Below are 13650 nucleotides of genomic sequence, written 5' to 3' on the forward strand. Positions count from 1 at the left end.
AGGCCCAGGAGCAGGCCCATACAAAAGTCACTTGCAGGATCAGGGCCTAAAAATGTTTTTGTTTAGAGCTGAGGAGTCTATGTACACGTTGTTATTCAGCAGTATCAAATGTGGATGTGGATGGCTATCTCTTTCTTCTATGGCCTAGGGATGCCTTTGCAAACAAGATTCATTCATCTTAATGGAACTGTTATAACTGACTCCATTAATGCCGCTTTCCTGATATAATACGGCAGTAGGCTACAAATGCAAAAGAGTGCACATGTTTAAAGTGTACAGTAGGTATACTAATGTAGTGCTGTAGCAATAATAATAAACATACATCACATAGTTACAATTATAGATCATTAGCGTGCACTGTAGATGTTTTATGTATCAGAAAAAGCAGGCTGCCTTTGGTCAGACGACACTGCCCATAACAGCAACAGCCACTTAGGAGCAACTTAACCAAAAGGTACTGATATGTTGCTACTGACCAACGTCTATTATATACCATTTCTCTCTTTTCACACCCTTGACTCCATGCACAAGGGCATATCACTTCCCCCAAGTAGGCCCCGTGCCTGCAAACAAACACATGCTTCACTTTATTCCTGTGAGTAGTCTTATGTTTCTAGGATTGGGGCCCTAGTGGAGAAGTGCCTGGGTCCTGATTGTTGGATTTATTGCATGTATGTCCATGTTGCAGTTGGCGTCATTCAATTCTACAAAAGCTTCTTATGTGGAGGTTAATCCCTTAGGCCCAGATGGACATCTGACGAAGTGGGTTACAGCCCACGAAAGCTTATGCCTGCAGAAATTAAATTTGTTAGTCTTTAAAGTGCTACAGAACTCTCGTTGTTTCTACAGGGTCCAAAGGAAGTTAAGAGACTGTATACCTTTGTGGATCTGGGCCTTAGTTATTCTTTCTCCACTCTCTGCCATCATCCTGAATGACAGAGTTAATACCATTGATGATCGGGGGGACCCATTTAACATCTTATTCTTCTAAAGGAGAATCTCATCTTTCTTTTTTCAAAGTTAAAATAAAAATAATAGTCTCTAGCCCTTTACCTTGTGAAAATAGTCTTGAAATGTAAGGTCAGATCTGCTGGGGTAAATTAGAATAGCTCTGCTGTCTTCACTGGAGCCATGCAAATTTTCACCAATTGTCTGGCCTATTCCTCTTTTCTATGGCAACTTGAAAAGCAATGTTAATGGTCGACATACAAGCTTCCATCCTCTCCATTTCTTCCAGTGACATGAAATGAATCAACGCTGTCCCTCCAGAGAAGTATCAGAGAGAGCAGAGGTTCACTGGATTTTCCATGGTTGGGATATCTTCTCCATATTCATATAACAGGCTCTTTCAATTCCCATTTGTGTAGGAGGTAATTGCAATGCCCATGGGAGGTTCAGATGCTATTTGCTGTGATCCATATCTTACGTGTCATGCTGAAGCCAAGCGGTTGGTCTTTAGGATCCCTAATCAGGTCTTGATTCTTGGCCCCACTGTTTTCCCACAGTGTCTGCCACTTGTCTTTTGATGAAAGTCCTGAGGTTTTGAGAGCTAACCAGAAGGAGTTCCTGGACTTACAACAGTATCTTTGGAGGACTTGAAGATCTTTGTAGATGGGCAAGTCTAGGTTTATTAAAATGCTATGTTATTACAAATTCTTATATTACTGCTGCTTGTCTTTGGAGGGATGATGATAAAATATGCACAAAGATGTGGAGCCCGACTGTTGGTGTTAACTTCAGTACTCCTGTGTCAGTTCTCAGAGCAGCGTTCAATTGCATGTTGACAAGTTTCATATGTACGATACCTGCCCATAAGGGCCTGCAATATGCAACTGCTGAGAAGAGTAGGCCAAGGTGGCTTTCTGCAAGGAGTATCTGCTCCCCAACTGATCCTGCTTATTTTGGGATGCTACCCCAAAGACTTACACTCACCTTTGAGTATGACATCTATAAAGAGCAGTTCAAGTTCAGATCAGGATGAAGCATCTGCAATCAGGTAATCACGCTGACGATCCATATTGAATCTAGCTATCAACGTGGGCTCAAAACAGCGACTGCCTTTCTGGATCTGTCCTCTGCCCTCAATATGGTTTGGCAGGATTACCTGCTTCTGAAAGTGTCAAAAACAGTGTGCTGTAGAGCGGGATTGCACCTGCTGACAGTTATGCTTACCACCCACATGTTTCATGTATATATAATGAGCAGATCAGCAGACATCATCCACTGAAAAACAGATTCCCACAGGGATCCATCTTGGCACCATTTCTCTTTACTATTTATATCAATGACATGCATGTCACAGTCACAGGAATCTGGACATGCAAATGATCCCATGCTTGCCATCCAAGGGAGCACCTTCACCCAAGCAGAATGCATCCTCTCAGGAGATCTGAAAATACTGAAGGAATGCTATTAGTTATGGTGATTCTGGCTGAGCTCTCAACAATAGCTGTCTCTGTGTTCTACATCAGCAACCAATGTGAAAAGAAGCACCTGAAAGTCACCTTCTGTGACACCAAACTCAGGCATAAGGATTTCCCAAAATCTTTTGGAGTGGGTCTGGATCAGTGGTTCCCAACCTGTGGCCCGGGGGTCAAAAGTGGCCCACGGGGTCTTTCAAAATGGCCTGTCACTCCCCTCCTACTGACTGCAGAAAGGAGCTGCTGCCTAAGGACCCAGCCAGAGCACGTTGCCTCGGGGCTACAAGACCGGTGCAGGCTCCCTGCTGCAGCCAAGCAGATGGGAGATCAGCGCTCCCCTCCCCTGGCTCCAGCAGAGAGCAAAGCGACTCTAAAAATCAGTGCCTTACACTTTGGCCTTCACTTAGCAGGCTACCCACCGCGACTTAGCTGCCAGGCCACGTGCTACAGTGTGTAGTGACAGTCACTCATCTACACTAGTGCTTTGTCTGTGGGTGTGTGACATACTGTGAGTAATTTGTAGGTGTAAAATAGTGAATGTAACAATGAGCACAGTAGCATCAAAATGTTTACTTTAAATATGCAGTGATTTGTAGTCCTTAATGCTGTGTGTGTCAATACATTTTTTATGAGTTGATAAATGGGTCGCCCTTCAGGGTTGTAAAAATGATATTTGTGGCCCTTGAGCCAAAGAAGGTTGGGAGCCACTGGGTCTGGATTGTAGCCTTTTGTACCAACAATGTCTGGTCAAGACCACTGCCAAGATCTGGCCATAAAATTTAAACACTACAATTTTGAAAACGTTGGCCAATATGATCACAGCAGCTCAGAATGTAGAGTGTGGATTCTACGGCATTCTCAAAAACCTGCAAATAATGATAATATGCTGCTGGAAATCCCTACTACATAGCAATAAACAACATTATGGCTGTGGTATAAATACTATATCTGTATCTCCTGCTGTTTAGCCGCACTGGGATTGTATTGCTGCTCTTACAGATAATGTGGAATTTTTGCACCTGGGTGAAGGAAAGTTCCTTGTTTGTGAATGCTTTAGGAGCTATCAGAATGTGTAGTGTAGTATACGCTGTTGTAACTGAATGCCTCCTGTCCTGTAAGCAAGGCCCTGCATAATCATGTTACGTATGTGAATTACAGTCAGATAGCCAGCGCCTAGCCATCATGTTTTAGTTTATGACATCGACTTCCTTTTCTATAAACACATGAGCTCATAAGGAAAAATCAGCATTACTAAAACCCTCAGAAGAAAAGACACTCAGGTCAGGTAATACAAGGCAGCAAAAAATAGGATACTCCATTCCCCTTATATGTAATTTATCTCCATCACAAATGTGTGAAAGTAAACTCTCTGCCTTTTCATCTTAGCAGCAGCTTTCGAAGCTTGCGCTGCTGGCTCAGGACTGGTTCAGGGACATTTTCCAGGTGTGTTAAGGAATAGATAAAAAACATAGAAAGTTCTTATTTTGCTCACTCCCTGCTATCCATGAGCTTGCACAAATGTAGGTGTTCTGCTTCAGCCTTGGCTATTTACAAGAGCTTCTCGTCCTGAACTAAGAAGGGGGTGGGAAAGGTAAGTTACATTAAAGCAAATCAAGGTTAAAAACAAAAATGACCAGCAACAGCCTTCTTTAGTTAAAGTCACTGACAGGTGCTCAGTAAAGACTCAAAACTTAGGGCTAGATAGTGAAAGGCTGCTGCCTGAAGGTGTAGAGAACCTCCTCACCATGTTTCCTCCCTTTAATCTCCATGCAGGGACAGCCACAATGGTAGAACTTGCACTCACCTGAGCACAGTGACTGCTTCCCTCCAGCACATCCAGGGCAGATGGATGGAGACAGAGACGTGACTCCACCCATCCCTGCACCACAAAGGGGAGGGCATGCCCCATGCCTCTTATGGGGTGTGTAATAACAGCTGTGCTCCCCCAGTATGCCTACTTGCTCTGTGGGATGTGGTACTTCAGCGCCATAATACCTCTTGGAGCTCCTGATAGGACAATATGGTATCCTTAGTGCTGCAGAGAGAGGAGCTATCACTTCCCTGGTCCATGATGTGATATCTGTGTGTATGCAGCCCAGAATCACTTTGCCTTTTTGTGCCACTGTATCACACTGCAAACTAGTATCAAGTTTTTCCTCTGTTATCACTCCCAGGCTTCATTTGGCATTTTGTTCTTTGAGTTTCCCCCTGCCATTGAGTACAGTATTTGGTTCTGATTATTTTTCTCCATTCACATTTTTTAAAATGGAATCTTGTAAACAAATTGAAAAGAATATGGAAAAAGTTGTTGTTTCTATCTAGTCTGTATCAGTTATAGGAATTGTAAGTGTTACTTGTAACAATAATGGGTAAAAATTTTAAGTTGCTTGTATCTCTTTAAACATGAGCAATAATTTGTGGAAACACATATAACTGGTTCTGAAAACTAACTCTAAATAAGTTGTTTTTTTTCCTTCTCTAATTATTAGGCTGAGATCAGGTTAAAATAATCCAGATAAGCAATATTCTTCACTGTTTGCAATAAATCAGCAGCTTTTGATCCCATCAGTAAACTGAAAAACTGGCAGAAGATGTTGCTTATATTCTGCAGAGTTGTGGTTCTTGGGGTTTCTGGTTGTTTTCTTTTTTTCTATTGTTGTCATCTTAGAAAGTTTATCTAGCATTTTTAGTTGTCCTTAAAAGGGGAATGTCTCCCAGTCAAAGTGGGAGGCTGAATAAAGTGTTTTGCTTTGCATTATCCTTCTGAACATGACACATGATTCTGAGGCATGTTTACTGCAAAATTAAATGGAATCTCCTGGGAGTCAACTCAAAACAAATGGAACCTTCAAAAGAAATCAATAGCTGGGATTGCTGTTGGAGCAGCTAATGTCCCTCACTGGTACTTTTTTATGTTGTATTGCAGCATTAGAGCTAAATCAGCTTAGCTTCAGTTAGAGCATTTTTCCCCCCTCGTGTTTCAGCCAAATCTCATCTGAGCGTTTACTGAGCACATCAGAGCACTTAATAAATCATCCTAATAAGAAAACAGGACATTTGGAATATTAATATACATATCTCATATTTGTAAATGATTTTTATGTTTTATTTTCCACAATATGTGCAGTGTGCTTAAATTTCCTATAAACAAAGGCGCATGGAAAAAAAAATCTGTTTCCTAAGTGTTTTGTCCTCCTTTAATTTTTTCCCCCCTGCATAAACCCATTTACAGGACCACTCAGTATGGGCACCCTTTGGAATCAGTCACACACCAAGGGAACACCAGCTTAACTACACATGCTGTCACTGCTCTGTGTTAATTTGAAGGACTTCTTTGCCCACCTGGGTACTGTAGGGCTAGTGCAGTGTCAGCTTTTTTGTGTTTGTTTTTGTTATGTTTTGCTTAGGGCAGGTTCTCCTATTACTGAGGAAGCTGCCTCAAACACCGTGAGTCAGCACGACAGAACCCACAAGAACACTCTCACTCAAGGGCATTGGATTCTGCATTAAGCATGAAATTCAGAGTCCTGGGGGATCAGTGTTTTCAATCTGGGAGAATTGGTATTACAAAGCCACCTTTTCCACTACTGTTAGTACACAGCTTTGAACTCCTGCAGCAGAACTCATGCCACTAAACATCCCTTCAGCACAATGCACAGTGTAGTGCTGAAATCTGCGGCTCGTTTAAAGATGACCTCAGAGTGACAGATGAAAATTTACATTTAATGCTGTTGCTTTACATTTTGTTAGCAATCATTTAACTTTGTGGCCTACACTCAAGTGCTTGATGTCAGCAAACAGGTCGTTATATTTTATAAACTGAAAATAATTAAACCTAATGCACACTTTGTAGATCATACCAGTAAAGATTCTTGTGCCTCTCACAATGCTGCATGCATCTGATGGGGAAACTCAACAGCATCTTGTTTTTCAAAGGCATAGCTGTTGCCTTATATGGGATAAAACGTTATCTTCCTTTTAAGGTGGTTCATTTAAATGTCAATGTGATGTGTCTTGGGCTTTCTTATAATGTACCTATACCTGTCACCCCATCACCCTTATTCCAATAACAGGGGAAGGAATAAGAGGATTATTGACCAGTCAGACCTGGTATTAGAAATCTTTTTCTTCGGTATTTATGCTTTTCATAAATAGACACATCAAGCTGAGATTGAGCTAGATCATAATTATATCTGAAACTTTAGCCTTCTTCTATAGAGTTTGGAATATCAGACTTACTATCCTACTATAAAAAGTGATTATGTCAGAACAGATCAGAAGTAATTCTGTATGTCGTTGCACACTTGTATTAACATAGCTATAACGGATTATAGCTACTGATATCTAGTGGCAGCTGGGCTTCAGGAACTCAGTGTATGTCAGTCTTAAAGGGCAAGAGTAATAATATCAGTTTTGGGGTCAGGTAGTTCTGTGTGTTCGAGCCTTTTGTAATATTGACTCCATTGTAGTGATTTCTTAAATAGCATATTCTTTTAGGACTGTGCTGTAGAATTGAATGAAAAATGATATCCTTTATATAGGTTTTTGAACTGTCCAATAAACTTCTCTGTGAATAAGAATATATAGAATTCTATAGGATGGTTTAAGAAGACTTTTAGAAAGGATATCATTTCCATTACATTCAGTAGGGTTTTAGAGTATTTTCTGTAGAACTCTATTGGGTTCATCCCTATTAAATTCTATAGAACTTTTCCACTTTTCCTAACATTGCCAATCTTGAGGTACCAATTCCATAATGCTAACCAGCTGTTTTTCTCTGCCAATGGGAGCAATCAACGAAAGGAAGTCTTAGTATCCCCTTCCTGCCTTTCAAATGTTTACCGCTTATTTTTATTGCTGCTGTTGCTAATGAGTGCAGCAATATCTGAAATGATTCTATCAACCGTCCCTATCAATAACCTTCTTTCTAGCATTATAAAACACTCAATAGTACTCATTCAACCAGAGTGTTTGGGTAGCCATACATTATGACACTTTCTCTGGACAGATATATTTTATAATGGAACGTCCCGTAGAATATGCCATTATACTTTTAAAGGGGTGATAAAAAGGGTTTTAAAAATATGTACCTGTAACTTTATTGTCTTGATGCAAAGTCCAGTGACATCAGTGGGCTTTGTATTAGGCCCTAAATCAGTCATTTAACTTCCAAATTCTGGGAAGCCTGCTGCAAATCAGGTAGTATGTACATCCGTTCTGTTACTTACTCCTGTAGGTGATCTGCAGTTGCAGAATGGCAGGTCTAATTTTAGAGTCCAGGTTGAGGCTTGTTTGAAAATGTGGGCAGGCAACAAACTCAGTCATAGAATCAAGGAGTTTGAGGCCACAGAGACTTTTGATCATTCAATCAGTCCTGTCCTCCTGCATAACACAAGCTATGGAATTTCACCCAGTGATGCCTGCATCAAGTCTATAACTTGTGGTTTAACTAGAGTGTAGTATTTGAGAAAGGCATCTGAAATATGATTTAAAGATTGCAAGCAAAGAATTTACCACATCCTCTGGTAATCTGTTCTAGTGGTTAATTACCCTGGCTATTAAAATATATATTTTATTTCCCATTCAAAGTTTGCTGACTTCAGTTTACAACTGCTTGATCTTGTTACGTATTTGTAAGCTTCAGGAAAGAGCCTTCTAGTATCAGATATCCCCTTGTATAGATAATTATAGCTCGTGATCAAGTCACCACTTATCCTTCCCCAAAGAGTCACAGAGTCATAGCATTTAAGGCCAGAAAGAATAATCAGATCATCTAATCCGACCTCCTGTATATCACAGGCCACCAACAACCACCCAGCACCCACACACTGAACCCAACAACTGAAATTAGACCAAAGTATTCTAGACTATGATGTGCCACAGGCAGTGAATAGGAGGGACCGGGGTGTTCCAACACCCAGCACTGACCTCCTTTAGTTTTACATTGCAAGGCATGGTTTCCAGATGACAAACTAGTCTTCTAGCTCTTCTCTGAACCTCTGTAATTTTTCAGCATCTTGTTTAAAGTGTGGCTCACAGAACAGGACAGAGAAGTGGTCTTATCAATACTGTATACAGAGGTAATAGAACTTCTCTGTTCTGAACAATGTCTTATTGTATAAAAGTAGATATCCTTAGACACCCCTAGAACAGCTATTAATAAACACTGCAATGGTTGGAAAGTGAAAACACATTACGTGATGAATTGAAATTATGGTAAGTAAGCAAATTTACAGGCATCTTGTAATTTATGCCTGTGTCATTTCTATTCATCTTTAAAACCCAAGTTGCTGTGTGCTACAATACTTCCTGAAAAAGTATCATGAAACAGCCCAAGTACACAAGTGTGAGTATTTATCACAATGTTTCTTTAATGGAGTTATGGCTTTTCTAACATTTCTTGCGTGATATGACACTGTTCTTTCCATTCTTTTATGATGCCATTTAAAATATCTGTCACTTACTTTATAATATGTGATGATTGCAGGGTTCACTCTTCTGTAAGCATATCAGCAAGCCCGTTATGGGGGTGGGAAGGAGTAAAACTTTGTCTTGCCATAACTTGTGCCTGGAATATTAGTATTTACTAGGTGTAAGCGTCTGGTGTGAGAATCTGGCTGCAGGAAAGTTCTTCTATAATCTGATCTGCCTGTTTGTAAACAGGTGAAACTCCCACCTTAAATTTACCTCTTTCCATGGGTTTGCCTTTATTCACTTAAATATTAACAGAATTTAAAACTTTTTTTCCTCATGGTTCGCTGTTTCAAGGGTTTTCCCTGTAGGGCCTCCTTTGTCCTAATCCTTAGTTCCTTATGTCGTAGTAAAATGCTCCAACTTCTTTTATACTCAGACTAGAACTGATTGGACCTGCCTGAGCTAATCTCAAAAGACTCAGCAAAATCATCTCTGATATCACAATTCTGATATCATAATTCTTCACAGTCAGTCTCATGACATGTCTAAGACATTCATCATTCTGGCATCTAACCACAAACAGGGCTCAACTTTTTCTGCCTTTCCATGTTCCATTCTTTTTTCCTTATTTTTTTTCTTTTCTCTTTTCTTCTCTCTCTTCCCTTACCTTCTCTCTTAGAATGGTCATGGCAGGAGATGACTGTTCTGGGAGAGGGGCTTATTAGAGGGGTGAGTCTTATGTTCAGATATGTTAGGCTCAGGCCCTCTTTGATCTCTTGTTCCCACCACCTCTGTGATTCTTTCCCTGTTCCTTAAATCTGAGAGTATCATCATGGGTTTATCTGGCTGTATCATATCTGTGGAATGTGGTTGTCTTGGTGGTTTGTGGATGGATAGACAATCTTTGACTGAGGCTGGACCAAGTCCATTCAGGGCCCTGTAGCTTGGGACTGGGAGCTCAAATTCAATCAGAAAGAAAGAAATAGCTTTGTGTTTGTGAATTTTTGTTGCTTAGTAGGCAGGCAGCTGCATGTTTTGTACATTATTGTTTTCATGTGGCATTTACCTTCACTCCCAGGGAGAGTGATTAGCAGACATCTATCCTGCAGATGACAAGGGCATGGATCACAGTTGTAAAGTGTTTGAGAAGATTGGGGTGCTCAGCTTGACATAGTAGAAAATATTTCTTGTCATTGTTGCAATTTGTCTGGGATCAGCAAGCATTCCAGCCTGGCACAGAAGATTCATGCTTCTTTGAAGATTGATGGTTAGGTGTCCTTCGTTAAGGGCATGTTTCTCAAAATGGAGTAGTTTCATTGTTCTTGTCGTCATCACCTCTGTCTTCCTTGCATAACTTTAGAGCCAGCTGCTGTCCATCCTTCTGCTTGCTTCTTCCAGAAACTGGGGCAACTTAACAATGGCAGAAGCTGCACTGGTAGAGGAGTCATGGAACTGCATGTTGTTGTCATTCTGCTCACATTACAGTGTTGTATCTCACAAGAAGTTTCCTATGTATTTTGAAATGGAGAGATTACATCATTGTGCCTTGCTGAACTCCCCATGTGACAGCTCTTGGTGAGATGGAGAAGGTATCTATCCTTCATGACTCTCTGGGATGTATCTGAGATCCATGATTTGGAGAAATGGTGCACATGAAATATTTTTAGGAAAAGTCCTCATGGAAATCAGTCTGTAAAGGACTGAATGGCCATCTGTATTCAAGACTGGCCACCTACAGGACAGCAGTGTTGAAATTTTAACCCTGAGGTTAAGAATAATATCTCTAGTGTTGAGATGTAGTTGTGAAAACGAGGGCATTTAAATGTTTGCCTTGTTGTAACTAACTGACACTAGGAGATGGGATTTTCTTTGCTTGAAAACAAATTCCAGTAACGAGCACGTCAATGCTCATGGGGTTTACCCATAGTATTTGCTGCTTCCAGAGTAGTTAACATGATACTTTGCTTCATCTTAAGCAATATTAATATTTTACTAACACGGAACCATAAAGAATTAGTGCAATATTGTCAGAGATGGTAGGTCCAAATTGTTATCTCCCAATTTTTCCAATAGTAAATGCAAATATGTTTTTGTTTTTTTAATCTAAACGAAAGTGTTCACTGCTGCTTGAAAATAATGACTACAAAATAGCCAGAAGCCTAATACTGATTTGCAAACCCTACAAAAACAAACCAGCATGAGCCCATCAGGTAGTATGGTAAAGGTGATACCCAAACATATCTCTCAGATTTCTATGGGCCTATTATAAATAATGAAGGCAAAGGAGAAAAGAAACTACTTTGATGTCATTCCTTTAAATAACTATGAGCTGGAGCCAATGGATTATAATAAACGCAAAACTGTATTTGGGTCGAAAGCTCTTTAGAAGCCAGGAGTGGCTGCAGCTGCTTTAAGTGATGGTGGAACAGAGCCATCTAGCAATGAATAGTTTATGTTGAGTTTCAGTAGATGAAGTATAATCACCAAGGCAAAATGTGCAGTCATCAGCAGCAAGATCCAAGAAGCAGGTGGTGCACCTAATCATCTCAACTATTTGGAATATTGGCTTGGCAACAGCTATTTCGAAAGAATCACAGACTGAAGAGGCAGTTTCCTTCTCTCTAATATTACGCAACGTAAGAGGATAGAGTCATTTCAAGCACAAGAAGATTTCATGTCTGTACTCTCCTCTGAACAGTTGATAAGACAGATTGTCCCTGTGTTAAATTAATGCTTCAGAACTCAATGCCACTTTTATTGGGACTGCAAAAGGGTAATTAATGAAAGGGAGAACTTGGTTGCAAAGTTCTGAAACTGACAACTGTTATCAGGGGATCTATGGGGCCTGTTGACTTAAATCCTACCTAACATCAAAGTGTGACTAATAAGTAGAACTGGGTGAACAATTTGCAAGTAATTTGGCAAATGTAGTTCTTTTTCCTGTGTTATTTGTGAACTGATTATAGCGTTTGCTATTTATAATTATAGATATGTAATCTGTGGAAATAAATTATCTATGAATCGTTTGCAAATTGTCCACTCTAAATATTTACAGTTGGATTGCTGCAATTTCATTTGTCACCTAAATAACATTGTATTGTTTGTGTTCTCTGATTGGATGGCCTAAAACTTATAAACCAGAAGGACACCTACAGAAATCATTGCTGTTTGAATTATCTCAGATAGAGGATAGACTGGGGGGAAAGAAGCACTTTAGGAAGAAAACAAGAGAGTGAAAGCATTGAATAAGCAAGCCTGTGAATTTTTGGACATTTAAAATCTTTTACTGTACTCTTTAACAAAATGTAGAGCATTATATTTAGCTATGCATATGTACTCCAGATTTGAAAATAGTTCCTTCCTGACTGAGGAAGAGAAAAGGTTATGACACAGTTTGATGGTTTAGCAGACTTTATGTTTAATTCTCTCATGTCACATTGACACCATGTACTTGTGTGTATTAGTGCACCTGCGTGATCCTATTTGCAAATGAAGTCAATAGAGCAATGCTGATTTAAACCAGCACAGAATCTGGTCCTCTAGTTTCACCCTGTATTGTCTAGCAAATTTTTAAAAATTACAAGGTGGATTTTCAGTTTGTGTAAATTGGTATACCTGAGGATCTGGCCCGAGAGTTATAAACACATTTATCATGCAGTTCTATTATTAGGACTGATAATCTGGTAAAGCATTTATGGATTTTGCACAAACTGAATATCAGGCTGTGTTTGTGTTTCAAAATCTTTATATAAATTGATAGATTCTAAGGCCAGAAGGGACCATTCTGATCATCTCCTCTGATTTCTTGTATAGCACAGACCATAGAATTTCCCCAAAATAATTGGTAGAGCACATCTTTTAGCAAAACATCTACTTACTATTTTAAAATGGTCAGTGATGGAGAATTCACCATGACCCTTCGTAAAGGGTTCCAATGCTTAATTACTTTCACTGTTAAAAATGTACACCTTATTTTCAGCCTGAATTTGACTAGCTTCAACTTTGCCATTGGATTGTGTTATACCTTTCTTTCTTTGGTAGATTGCAGAGCCCATTGTTAAATATTTGTTCCCCATGTAGATACTTAGACTGTAATCAAGTCACCCCTTAATCTTCTCTTTGTTAAGAGAAATGGATTGAGCTCCTTGAATTTATCACTAGAAGGCAGGTTTTTGAATTATTTTATCATTCTCCTGGCTCTTCTCTGAACCCTCTCCAATTTATCAAGGGCTAATGCATCCAAAGATTACATTAGCTCTTTTGGCCACAGCGTCACATTAGGAGCTCATGTTCAGCTGATTATCTACCACAACCCCCAAATCTTTTTTCAGAGTCACTGCTTCCCAGGAGAGAGGTCCCCCATCCTGTAAGTATGTCCCACATTCTTTGTTCCAAGAGGTATACATTTACATTTAGCCACATTAAAATGCATATCATTTGCTTGTGTGTAGCTTACCAAGCGATCCAGATCACTCTGAATCGGAGACCTGTCCTCTTCAATATTTACCACTTTTTTGTGTCATCAGCAAACTTTATCAGTGAGGATTTTATGTTGTCTTCCAGGTCATTGATAAAAATGTTAAATAGTGTAGGGTGAAGAACCAATTCCTGAGGGTACCCACTGGAAACAGACATGCTTGATGACAATTTCCAAAAGTTACATTTTGAGACCTATCAGCTAGTCAATTTTTAATCAATTAAATGTGTGCCATGTTAATTTTACATCATTACAGTTTTTATTAATCAAATGTCATGTGGTGCTAAGTCAAAACCCTTGCAAAAGTCTAAGTGTATTATGTCAACATTCTTAACTTTA

At 39.7% G+C, this 13650-nt stretch overlaps 1 protein-coding gene across 3 annotated transcripts in view; it reads left to right on the top strand.

Moving 5' to 3' along the window:
- Positions 1–13650, top strand: part of PDGFD (platelet derived growth factor D) — a 175448-nt gene that overhangs the window by 122434 nt on the left and 39364 nt on the right. The gene's annotated exons all lie outside the window — the stretch shown is intronic.

Source organism: Emydura macquarii, unplaced genomic scaffold (assembly GCF_026122565.2).
Source record: "Emydura macquarii macquarii isolate MOO-44397 ecotype Brisbane River unplaced genomic scaffold, CSIRO-AGI_Emac_v2 contig_318, whole genome shotgun sequence".
Lineage (NCBI taxonomy): Eukaryota > Metazoa > Chordata > Testudines > Chelidae > Emydura > Emydura macquarii.